Source organism: Glandiceps talaboti, chromosome 1 (genome assembly GCF_964340395.1).
Source record: "Glandiceps talaboti chromosome 1, keGlaTala1.1, whole genome shotgun sequence".
Classification (NCBI taxonomy): domain Eukaryota; kingdom Metazoa; phylum Hemichordata; class Enteropneusta; family Spengelidae; genus Glandiceps; species Glandiceps talaboti.
In genome coordinates, this window is record NC_135549.1 from 17,952,609 (window position 1) to 17,966,837 (window position 14,229).

The following is a 14,229-nucleotide window of genomic DNA, read 5'->3' on the forward strand; positions in this document are numbered from 1 at the left end:
GTTTGTTTTTTATACATTGACCGAATACATCATGCTATCTGCATATATCCGTGTAACATTTACAAGCACTAACAACGTTAGTTTTTATATAGTGCTTTCCCATACTGTTGCTGTGCTCAAAGTGATTTACAATTATTACCCCTGGTACGGACCTACAACTGCACAAGAGCCCTATACTTTCTCAACTCCCCGGGGAGCACAAAATCAACTACAGCCTCTATTATTATTATAGTTGATGTTCATGTCATATTTTGTGATTTGATGATTGACAGAGTAAAACTGTAACGCAGAGCCAATACAATAGTTTGATTTGCAACAGTGTTGCAAAACATGAATTGTTAAAGCGTAGTGTGTGTTTAGGAGGGCTGGAACATGAAACTGAAACTTGCAGCAAATGAGCAAATGGCCGATACATCGGGGCTGATGGAGTTCGACTTCTAAATATAGTATACTATTTGCTGAGCAAGACTATGAAAAGTAAAAATGTACTCTGCGATTTTTGTCCATCCTGGTGACGTTCTGATTCATTCAGCATGGTTTTAATTATATTGTCATGTAACCTTACCTGCATCATGTCACCTGTGTTAGACTCGATAATTGGTACAAGCGCCTGTTCACCGCTGGTCAGCATTATGTTGTCTCCTATGTGGGTAACCATAGGAGAACATATCATCATGGCCGAAACTTCATCGTCTACTGTAAAAATCTCTGCCGTTAATTCAGTCTCAGTAGCCAAGGGTACGGTAATAACTATTCGTAAGGAGACTCTCGAACCAACAGACACATCAAAAGTTCCAAGGGATTCTCCAATCTTCTCTAGACTGACCGTCACGTTTTCTGGCACATCGTCTACGGCAGTCTTTAAAAAGAAAAATAACAATTATGACTTGACTAGCAAGACAAAGCAAAGCAAACGAACCAGTCAAATCAAACCAAACCAAACTCAACCAAACCAAACCAAACCAAAACTACAATCCAACCACACTAAACCAAACAAATCAAACAACACCAAACCAAACCAAACCAAACCAAGTCAAATCAAACCAAACCAAACAATGCCACAACAAATCAAACCAAAACAAAACAACAATCAACCCAAACCAAATCAAATCAAACCAAACCAACCAACCAACCAACCCAAACCAAACCATATCATATCAAACCAAACCAAACCAAACCAAGCCAAGCCAAACCAACAATCAAGCCAAGCCAAGCCAAACCAAGCCAAGCCAAGCCAAGCCAACACAAATCAAACCAAATCAAACCACCAATCAAGCCAAGCCAGCCAAACCAAACCAAACCAAACCAAACTTTGCCAAAACAAATCAAACTACATCATTTCATAACAAACTAAATCAAACTAAACAAAGCCAACAACCAAAATCAATCAAACCAAACCATATATCATATCACATCATACCAAACGAAACCACACTACACCATACCGTACCAAAACAAAACAAAACAAAACAAAACAAAACAAAACAAAACAAAACAAAACAAAACAAAACAAAACAAAACAAAATAGAATCAATCAATCAATCAATCAATCAATCAAAATCAGAATAAAACAAAACAAATGACCAATCAAAACCGAAATCAATCAAACCAAATCAAACCATAAACAACTGTTGTTTGTGTCCATTCAAATAATTATAATAAAAATCTAGTACAAAAAACCTACCCTCTTTTTGCGGTCAAGAACGACATCATAAGAATTATCATACGGTCCAAAGCGTATTTCTATTTTAGCTTGATCGAATACCCGAATACTTTCCGTAGAATCCAATTCGTCAGATTGGTAGCCAACAATAACATTTAAATGGTGCGCTTCACCATCTGTTGGCTGTGTTCGCGAACTGAGGCTAATGTCACCATATCTGGCATCGAATTCAAATATTCCATCATCATTACCCATTAATGAGAATATCAAAGTTCCTTGACATTTCTCCTTCCCCGGCGGGTCATCAAGTTTGACAGTCAGGAAACGTAGTAGTCGTGGATAGTTGGTAGCGATCTCCACGTTGTATGTATCCTGAGTAAACTTTGGTGTGAACTCGTCTAAAGAGAGACATCATTTCTTATTATCGATGACTAGTTTGTTTTTAATGGTATCGCTGTATATAAGGCTGAAAATAATCGTTACTAACAAAAGAAGTGCTTTTTGAAATGATTGTTTACGACTTTAGTCGACAAAGATATTTTGGCATACTCGAAAAAAGTCATTTATAGGTTCATGAAAAGTATTCAGATTTCTTAAAGGATATCTACATCACATAAATAGGTTTTCTTATTGATAACAATCGAAAAGCTTTTTCCTTCCATAAAGAAAACAAAACCATTGATTATATCGCTGAAATAAAAAGGCAAAAAATTCGAATTTCACAGTCGTGTTTGTTTACTGTAACAATTGTTATTGCAATTTGGAAATAGAATTTTTTTTCTACCGAAATCGAATCGCAGGAACACAAATTAATATTCCACACGTACTTCTGGGTGTTTGCTGATATAAATGTATCTCTGTTTGTTATATTGAGTGTTTTTAACATTAACATTCAAGTTGCTCTCAGCAACTGCGATTGATATATAAGTGAACGGATTGCAAAACTAATGAACATAGTGAAAATCCGTTAAGCAAATAACGCACACTACATGTAATGTGAAGTAAGAATGTTGAAAATACATACAGTATTCACCAGTTTTTGACAGTGGACAAAAATCGATATGATCATTCGTGATATATCATTTCAAATTATGACAATTTAAAAATGACAAGTCAATAGTCCGAACAAGAAAATAAATTTTGGAGAATCTAAAGTTACATCTCAGGGGATGTGAATTTAACTACACTAAAATTAGGGATGTTGATTTACCGAGGATGTCAAACTGATCGTTAGTATACTTTTGTATTTTTATAGCACGGTTCGATTTCCACTTTGCGGGAAGCAAATTGATATTTTAAGTAAGTATATTGAATTTCTTAACATCATATATGTATTGAATAAACTCCACCAAAAGGCAGTACAGACAGAGAGTGAATTGATTCAGGTTAAAGTAAATAATGTTGGAATCAATTGTGTTTTGTTTTCTCTTCCATTTGGAAATGTTTGCCTTTCATGAAACTCTCGTGATATATTTATATACGTAATGATTATTTTGAGGACAGAGATACACACACACACACACACACACACACACATATATATATATTATATATATATATATATATATATATATATATATATATATATATATATATATATATATATTTAGCTACATATATATATATATCACATTTCTCTAGCACTGTAATGTATCGCACAATACAAAGACGCACTACCTGAGAACTTGTCGCATGAAGGGCCTTCCCAACAAGGATCGCAGATACAATCACCGTTTACGTCGCACTTTCCCTTGTAACATCCTAATTCGATATATCTGAAAAGAATAAGAATGAAAGAGATGGTGATTTGTAAAGCATCAGAAGTAGGAAGAGGAAGAGGGAGGGGAGGGAGAAATACAGAAAGAGAGAGTGACAGAGGTGGAGAGAGACGGAAAAAGAAAGAGAGACAGAGACAGACGGACAGACACAAAGGCTCAAACCCACCCCACTCCACCCCCACCCCCACCCCCACAGTAAAAGACTTTAGCTACATTGTGAACTATTAATCTCGCCGGCGGATTTCAATCAAGATTTCATATACTATTGATTAAAGGCAAATTAGTTGGAGATAAACGATGACCTATTTTGAAATGAATAATTCTCAGTAAATAATAAGAATGATAACTATCTGCAACTATATATTTTTGAATTTCACTATCAGGTGGTTTGCTTCTTTTCACATTGAACCAAAATGGGTATGGTTTTGAACATATATCCGACAAAGTTCTATGCTCCTTTCATCTCGTATTCCTTTGCAATATGACAGTGAAAGTATGATACTATGATTTATAGGTTTTAAATTTAACCTTTTCACGATAAATCTATTGAATGTGGAGTGACGTAATAGTGCTGCGTTTACGAAACATGAACATTTCCCCTGAACTATGAAATAGTTACATAATACACATTCGGAACACTAAGTGCCACACAGTTACCAGGGTACAAGTACCCACCACGATATCAACTGCACAAGGAAGAGATAGTGGTATACTATACTATACTTACTCAGTACACAGTTCGGAATCACAGTCTGCACTTTTATTTTCGTCCTTATGGCAAGTAATCCAGGCCTGTAACCCGTTTCCTGAAGAAAACGAAACATTCAAATGGTTTACAGCTATATTGTAGTGCTTTGTAAATGAACTTCAAAATTACGTTGTCCCTTCCTTCATGTAGTCTGAGTTTAATCCAGATATTTTAGATGGAAAATTTAAAGATGTGCATTAAGTTTCGATGGAATCGATGAAGTAGTTTTTGAGATATCGTGTCTACAGAGACAAACAGACTGACAAAAGACAGACAGACACACACACGCGCACGTAGGCAGACAAACCATACGTCATAACTCTTCCACACTTGCGAAAGGTAAAAACTCACAGACCTCATCCTTGATTTACATTAGTTTCAATTTAAAATATACAAGTTATGAAAATATCGAATTTCAAATTTCAAAGCTTAGTTTACTATTTGCAAATGCTTCCTTAGTAAAACATAAGTGTTCACAACCAGTAATATAAATATGGTTTTCATTTTAAAAGTTCACCTACCAGAGCCCATCAGACAACCGTAAAGGAAGAAAATGAAAACTTGTTGTGTAATCCGCATGGCTTCAACAGAAGAATCAACGCTTTAGCGGCGAAGGTACCTGTTGAGAAGGACTGTTAGCAACGTCTGAAGTCTTAGGCACTGGTGTATTCGTATTGATTAGTTATTCGTGAGAGCCGACACCTGCGTTTCCACGGCAACCAAGTAAAATGCTATTGATCATACGCAGGTCCGGGACTGGGTTTCTTTTGAAAGGATGTCGTTTTTAAACTCTCAAAACCCAAAAGATCGACCCAGTAACGAGACAGATGTAAATTTCATATATCCAAGTAATTAAAGATGTGATGTAATATTCCATAAACGAATAACGTAGATTCTAGGATGAATATTTCTGCCCTCTGGCGAAAGACGACGTGAGACGATAGAAATCGTCAGCCATTAAAAATCCATTCACTGTAGTTTAACACAGGGCTTTGAAATTGCACAAAGACATTGAGAAATGTTTCAATTGCCAAATAAAAGAAATGAATACAATCTTTTCCTCCTGCCTCAAACAACAACTATCTTTCATATGTTTTTCTTAGTGCTTAAATGAAAGACACTAGACACTGCCTACAGCCTGAAATACGGTTAGTTCGCTATTTCAATGGCTAATTAAATCAAGATGGAAATGCCAAACAAAAGATTTCTCCGACTTTTGTAGGGTTCTTTGGCGCTCGAACCGGATCTCTCTAATTAATGAGCAAACGCCGTCAGGAAACTGTCTTTAACTTGCTCAATTGGCAAAGTTCAACTTGAGTGAAATAATAAATTGGACGTCTTTAACTGACACAGGTTGAAGGTCTTCATTAATTGTCTTTCAGTTTGGATGACTGACGTCAGAATAACGACAGTCAGTAAATTTAATCGCTTGATTATGTACTTTTTACGGAAAATCATGTTAAACTCGAAATATCTTTCCTTCCTTCCCCTTTAGTTATGTCTTTCCGTAACTGTGTCTGCCCCCCCCCCTTACCATCGAACGAATGCATCGACAAATATAATTATACTAGAATAACTAGTTAAGGTTTTGTATGTGTAAGTACGTTCATCAAATAAACGAAACTTATAAACTCAGCTTGTAACACTTTTTAAAGTATAGAAATAAGAAGTTATCATCATCATCATCATCATCATCATCATCATCATCATCATCGGCGGCGGCGGCGGCGGCGGAAGCAACGACAACAAAATGACTCCGAGGCAGTCACACGGTTTTGACTTATATAAACAACCCCAATTGAAGTTAGTACAACAGAATGACGAAAATTGATTGAGTTGTGGACAGAAATGGTTCGAAATGTGGTTTAGGCAAATTAGACATAGCTCCTGCAGGGTCTATGGTTTAGGAGAAAAGCTCTATCATACATTTCAATAAGGTTTGAAGTACAATACATGACAATAAGAAGTATAATTTATAGTGTTGCAATTAATTGTCTTAGCCCTTATTCTTATTAAAACAAATAATTTCATCGGTAAAATCTTTCAAATAATGTATTGCAAAAACATTATATGTAATATATTTAATTATGCATCAAAATTTGCGTTCATTATGACGTATTATCCAATCAATGTTGACGTTATGGTCTCAAGGCGACATAGATGTTTGTGTTGACGGAACTTCTATGTATAGTATGGCCAGTAAATAGGTTTCAACACTTCAAATGCTATACCAAGGGATGTGGCTAATTTTATTTAAAGCAGTAGGCAAAATTGGAAAAGGAGGCAGTAATACCTATCAGGGAGACTTATTAATTTGCCCATCAATTGATATATAGTGGTTGTTTAAAAAAGAAGAATTCTAAAACAAATTTTTTAAAAAGTAGCTGGCTGGATATTATGTGGTTGTATTTGCCGGCTACCAGCCTACATCCTTGTAGGGCCTACGTATACATTATAGATAGGGGGTTTCTCTCCAGGTAGTCACCACTAACATTCTTTTTAAAAGAGCACAAGTTAAAAGTATCACCAGGGTACCAAGAAACTAAAACAGTAAGCCTCTGTAAGGAATTAATCTAATAACAACTTTATTATATAAGAAAGAAATATTTACATATAGACGCACAACAAGAGTTTTACGACTTCAAGGTACATCAAGCTGGCAGGCATTGCCTTTCATAACAATATAAAGATGAATATATGTCGTTTACAATAAGTTACTTGATGTCAAAATATGTTGTCTCAAATTTGTACTTCCATTAGGGCCGTAGGAAAACAAACACATTTAGCTTGGATTGTGTTTCATTTCATTTGTAAATTCAATCCTGATTATCGTTCAGTTCAGCTTAATTCAATAAACAAAGGTGAAATGTGATTGTAGAAATTTGTACCAAAGAGGGATCAACGACCCAATTCGTGTATCGCATATAGCCTGTGGCATTGTTTTCCCCATTCGATCAGGCACCAGCAAACCCATTAATTCAACATTGACATCGTTCAGTGAAAACATTATGTATTTATAACATAAAAGAAAGGACGGCCAGTCTATTGAAATAGTAATTGCATTTAGTGCTTTTCTATTTGCCCTGTGTATAGATAGTCGATGTTTTCATTGCGTCAATGTGGGTTTTTTTTCTTCACCAAGGACCCAATTTTTAAAATCATTTGAAATCGACGACAAAAATGAATGTCAGCGTTCAATAATACAACATTGTAACCCTTTGAATCGAATATATTTGATAATACCCAAGGACTGATTTTATGTCACACTTTATTGAAGGAATGGATTATTTTTGTCAAAGATAAAACGAAGTATATGTTGTGAAATGTTGGTATCCCTTCACAGGATTATAGAATTAAGATGTTATACCTGAAGAATAGATGTTGCCACTAATTATATATATATATATATATATATATATATATATATATATATATATATATATATATATATATATATTTGAACATCTATACCAGACAGTATATATAAACCACACACATATATATACTTAATTATATGCATATATACATAGACATATATCAGATTCATTTGATGTAAATGATAAGGAAATACACTCATGATATTCGCAAAAAATCTACATTTTCAAATTTCGAACAAACTTTATAATGACAATATCAGATTGACTAAAAGGGTTTTTTATATTACAATGTCGAAATATTATTATAACTATATACAATCTACAGGCACACTTTTAGCCTATAAGAATAAACCTTTGAAAGCGTTTGAAATACAACGCAAAATTACTATAATTTAACATTCTTCTAATGAAGTGAAACTTTTTTTTCATACTAATGATTGCTTCTGCTACATAACTTCATTACAGGGTATTTCGACTTAGCTTGCAAATGCTATTAAATGATGTATTAAGATCACTAGATTTCATGTTGAGATAGACGCAATAAAGATAACGCACAGACATCCCTTAAGCAATGCCTGCTCTGTATTTGTAGTGTGTTATTGTTAACATTAACAAAATACAGAGCAGACACTGTGTAAGGGATGTTTGTGTGTTATTATGTTATTGTGTCTATCTCCGCATGAAACCTCGTGATCGGTCTCAAGATTTTGATACATTGTTTAATAGTATTTGTAAGCTAAGTAGAAATCTTCTGTAAATGCATGATAATCAAAGTTACACTCTGTAAGTAAATATTTAAAATGTTTGAAAAGTTTGAAAAGTCAGTCAGACTTGACTTTGTCACGAACAAATAAAAACCACTGAATGCTGTCATGTTTTTGAATTCAAAATAAAAATCTACATCATTGGCACTTGTAAAACGTTAGCTTTACCACAAGCAATTCGTATTTGACATTACGTCATCACTAGAAGGTGTCTTTGAAAGCCCCTATTTTTCTCAAGAATCTGGGTAGGTCCATTCTCCGATCAAGGTCCAGCTATCGAAACTCGTAGACGTGAACACGGTTGTATCATTACCACTGACAATAGTTGTTACTTCAACCAGTTGTTGGCGTCTATAAATACCAGCTTTAGCAGCTGAAAGATAATATATAATATATTTTGTTCATAGTTATGAACAGTATGCTTCCAAATATGATCAACTGACAAACAACACGTTCTGGTTACTTTAACTTACTGCTCAGATCACTAAACGAATTCTCTTAGTGGTCTGTGCTTACAGCAATTGTGTACAATGTTATGGAATGTTGTATGACAAATCAAAGTTATTTTACTGTATAACAAACCATGCAAAGGCCTCTTTCATAGAGTAGACTCCTTTCCCAAGGCCTTGTGCCCACGAAAGAACGGTCTTGACACTTTTCCAGTGTACAATTTACGGTATAGAGCAGCCAACTCAATGAAAATGGTTATAAATTGGTCATACTAGTAAAAACCCGTTTCTCTAAACTAGCAAACACATTTTGCAATAGCTTACCTGTCCACTGGTACAATTCATCTATAGTTGAGTTATCTGTGAACACCCTTCCCTTATCTGGTGATTCGTGTACATACGTAAATGGTACCTCTTCCACTGGCAACATTTCCACAGACGAGTCCTCCACCTTATCAAAGTAGTTCTCAACATTTATCGAATACCAGGTTTCACCGAAGTCGTCACTTCGCATCATGGCACGTTTGTTCTGAGCGATACCGTAAATCTCCCTGGTCTCGGGAACAATTGCAACAATGTTGCCCACGTTAGTGTCGGTGGCTAGATAGGAGTGGATAAAAGGAAGTAAATGAATGAACCAACGAACGAATAAATTAATGCCACCCATGATACAGCAGTTGTTATAACAGTTCAAATCTAATAAAAGTGCAGGAAATCAGGAGCAATTTACAAAATCTATAATTTTTAATGGTACTGTTTCTGACACCCTATGTTAACCAAAGGAGCTGAAAATGTTGATTTGTTTCACTTAAACATTACAATAACAATTACTACACCATTAATTTGAAGAACACTTGTCTCGAAACCTTTGTCACTACGTCATCGGACGTCACGACATGGATGATTTTAACCTATCATCGAAAACTGTGTTCAAAGCAATATCGCCATAAATGTCATTGGGGAGCGCGTACAAGTTAGCACCTAAGTAACTCAAAATATAGAATTTAAAGCAAATACCATTTATACAAATCAGGGTAAAATTTCGCATTATGAAATCAGTAGATTGCGCTTTACGAAACAGAACACTGCTGTTGGCAGTTCTGTGAATTTGTATATCTAATATTATTGACATATGTATGTTTCAAATTACTGATGTCTCGTTCATTGACTGACAGTCTGTGACCTAGGTCAATACAAAACAGGAAGTGTTAACTCACCATGCCATGATTCTCCCTTGTCCCGTGAAAAAGAACATCGAATGGGTCCACTGTAAAGCAATATATAAGGCAATTTGTCATTTATACACAACGGAAAGATGTTAGGTATGTTTTCATATTTAACCAACTTGAAATGCAATGAATACCAAATGAAGACTGCAATTGACAAATATAAAGGTCACGTCAAATGTGAGAAGTAATACTTACTTTATATACTCAAGAATACAAACAAATACCGTTCCATCAATAGGATCAACAATATATCCTCTTTCGTAATGACCAAAATCTGTCAAAGAAAAACGATTTTTGGTGTTACATAACTGGTATGAAAATAGTATTTAAAGCAATCAGATTTACATTTCTAAGGGAAACATTGTGACGTTTGTACATATTGATATCGTGCCTGTATTAATCAATTCATCTATTCCTTCATTCATTCATTCATTCATTCGTTCGTTCGTTCGTTCGTTCATTCATTCATTCATTCATTCATCCATCCATCCATCCTACCACCCACCCATCCACCTACCCAACCTACAATCCACCCACCCATCCAGTGTATTCATGCTCATACAGTTTTGTTACAGTTGTAAATATGTGTACATGCGAAATCATTATGGTTCATTTACTACACAACAGTGTTTTTCGATGTCCAATTTTCATAATAACCAGATATTATGTCCAATTACAAACTTTAGAAATTACACTTCGGGTTTGTAATGTTTCAAGTACAACCATTGGGATGAATTAACAAGCAAAAGTAATATCTCACCTGGTATATCATCAGAAGTACACATATCTGAAATGAAATGGACATATTATGTCAATACAATAACATTGTGAAATTGACTGGGTAAGGTAATCGTCAAACTATACACCGACATGTAAAGTAAAATCATGAATTACAACAGATGTATTTCAATATGTATGTGTAACATGTGGTAAAAGCGGACGATTATTGTTATCGTTTATGCTTGACCTTGAAGCCAACAGCGATGACAATGGCAAGTTCTGTTTATTCTATAGGACAGTTCATGTCAACTCAAATTATTAAAGTTTTACCCAGTCCTTCGATATATCCTTCAACATACAGTTCATTTTATCCCTCCGTCCGTTCGATCTGTCCGTCCGTCAGTCAGTCAGTCAGTCAGTCATCATTCTGTCTGTCTGTCTGTCTGTCTGTCTGTCTGTCTGTCTGTCTGTCTGTCATCAGTCTGTCTGTCTATCCTGCTAGGTTCAATTAAACGTTTTTCCTTGCTCAATCAATTGTTATATACATAGTTCGATAGACTGGGCGTAATGTACTGTAAGTCGGCGAGTGCTTCAGTCAAAAACATACCTGTTGCCGGATTATTTTGTTTAATACATCCTAACAGTTGGAATCTCAAAATAGGATAATACAAGGTGTTGTTGATGACAGCTTCATATTCAGTTGGTAATATCCTCACGTATTCAGCTTCAAATGGTACATTCAGATAGTGTGTAGTCCAGGGATCAGTGTAACTCTCATTGTAAACACTTACAAAATCCTACAATTGAGTGAATATAAATAATACATTTAGAGAATTAGGTTTAATAATGTAATAATGTGGGTTTTTATATTATAGCGCTCTCCCACTCTGTGCGCAAAGCGTTTTACAAATTATTACCCCCTGCTGGCACAGATCACAACGGCCCTGTACTTCCTCAACTCCCAGAGGAGCATATAATCCACTGCAGCCTCTTTAAGCGCATAGGATTAAAGCATTCACATTGCAGCCTCTATCCTACCAGGTCCCCAATTATACAGCTGGGTTGACTGAAGCACAATCGTGGTCCAAATCTTGCCCCAATACTTTAGCCATTCAGAAATAAACGGCAGCGACGGGGCTCGAACTTGCGCAACCTACAGATTCAAAGTCACCCACTCTAACCATTCGCCCGTCATGACTCCACAGGTTTAATCAAATTCCTTATTTTCTTCATTAATATTCTTTTTTTATTTGAAAATTTTCATCGATATATTAAACGAAGAATTTTGCTATACAACGTAAAAGGATTACGATTGCCACAGCGGGGCAACTAGATGAACTGATATCTACCTCTCTTTTACAAAATGTAACAATGGTACTGGTAGATGAATGACAAGCCAATGAAATGAAACAAAAGACTCCGTCATGTTCATCTTGATTTACAGAATCGTTCCAAACCACGAATTATTCATGGACATACCTTGATGGCGCCACCTTCCTCATAGTCATGCCACACCAGCCCTTCATGGCTGTATTGCATTCTATGTTCAGTAACGTACAGTGCTTCAGCTGTACCCCATTGCACTGTGATTCCAGACACGCGATAAATATCTCCAAACGATACCTGTTATTAAACAAGTAAAGTGAATAATTAAAATACATCAATATTCTCCAATTATTTACAAGTCATCTTCATTTGTCATCACAACAATAAAGTGTTGGTCGGCATATGTTCTGCTTTGTTCTATTCGGAGAATGCGAGAATAAAAAGTCTGTCTTGACTCGATAACTGACTTTAAGTTATTCTCTTTATCCGTGTATGTGTCGTATACGTAGTGTCGCAATTCATTTGAGAGAGCGAACACATACATGTATGTGTCTGTCTTTCAAACCTACCTGCACGTAATCATTGCCTTTATACGGAGCCATATCACGTACGGCCGAACCCCAACCAGATCCAGTATCAAATAACACTTCAGACGGTGAATAGGTATCAGAATATGTACTTGCACTGAACTGACAAGCGTCAAAAGTTGCAAGTCCTATGACGTCATAACATTCTACAAGACACGATAAAAAGTGTAGTGTAAAAAATATGAGTTGCAGCAAATGTCATCTACAGACGAAAATGACTGCCTTCACTTTACTAACATCTAACTTCTCCGTAAACTAATCTAACGACTTTATTTAAAGAGGAAAGCAAAGGATACATTGTGAACTCACTTTGTTTAATAAAAACTTTGATGAGATAACATGCATTGTCTACTTCTGTTGTCTTGTTGACTTCTATTGTGTAATCCATTTAACGGAAGTTGCCTAGCTAGTCTCATACGTAACTTCCGCCTAAGTTCGGATCACAAGATATCCGTCCATTTTGATTAAGTTACGATTAACTGTTCCATACTGATGAGGAATAGCACGGTATATGGAGTCATAATACTGACACGATCTCGTCATAATCTTGATACTTACCATCGACATTGAATATCAAATCGAGAATCTCTGTTTCTGTCTGGTAGCCCTGTCCTAATACAGTACCTCCGTCACTGGCAATACTCTCAAGTTGATAGTAAACCGAGTCGTAGGGAATCGTGGTATTCACAAATCCTGATCCAATCTCAATTGTTTTGAGAGGGTCAAGGGTCAAGTTGAATCGGAACCAGAAATAATCAGTGAAGAAGAACTCATCAAACTGTAAAAAAAATAATCAAATGGTTATGTTATGTTATGTTATGTTATGTTATGTTATGTTATGTTATGTTAGGTCATGTGTTGTGTTGTGTTGTGTTGTGTTGTGTTGTGTTGTGTTGTGTTGTGTTGTGTTGTGTTGTGGACAAGTTTCAAAAGTTTCACACACCATACTAGTAACCAAATAATTTTATACAGTGCATATGTAGAGGTCTGTGAATATTTTCCATTCGCAATGAAACTTTATTATTAAATTTACATACGGCAACAATATACTTATGCGACACTCGATGTACATTACTTTAATCGCTATTATGAAATTGTATATCTTATCACATTGACAAATCTTTTGTTGATTATATATGTATCAATTCTTATTTTGAAAGAAAAGGTCATTGAATAAACTTTGAAACTACCCAAAATGATCCAATGAAGCCACCTAGTGGGCTAAAATAGTCCCCAAAGAGGCAAAAATTACCCTCCATCTAAACCAAACTACCAAAAGCAATTATTTTATACAAAATCTACATAGAAGTGGACAAACCAAGTCCGACTTAATTTCAGCAGCACACTTTCTATCCTTCGAGTTTTGTACTACTACTACTACTACTACTACTACTACTACTACTACTACTACTACTACTACTACTACTACTACTACAACAACAACAACAACAACAGCAACAAAAACAAAAACAACAACAACAACAACAACAACAATATTTGTTGGTGATGGGTACTCTTGAAGAGAGCGTCCAATTTGACAAAAATGTAACTTACATGCCATTGTACTCCATACAACCCAGTCGTTACA

General features: G+C 35.4%; 1 long non-coding RNA gene across 1 annotated transcript; it reads right to left on the reverse strand.

Moving 5' to 3' along the window:
* Positions 1-8,557: 8,557 nt before the first annotated feature.
* Positions 8,558-9,226, reverse strand: LOC144447103 (uncharacterized). The gene is made up of 2 exons (XR_013481997.1): positions 9,104-9,226; positions 8,558-8,703 (listed from the first exon to the last, which is right to left on the reverse strand). It is a non-coding gene; the product is annotated as an uncharacterized LOC144447103 (long non-coding RNA).
* Positions 9,227-14,229: the final 5,003 nt, after the last annotated feature.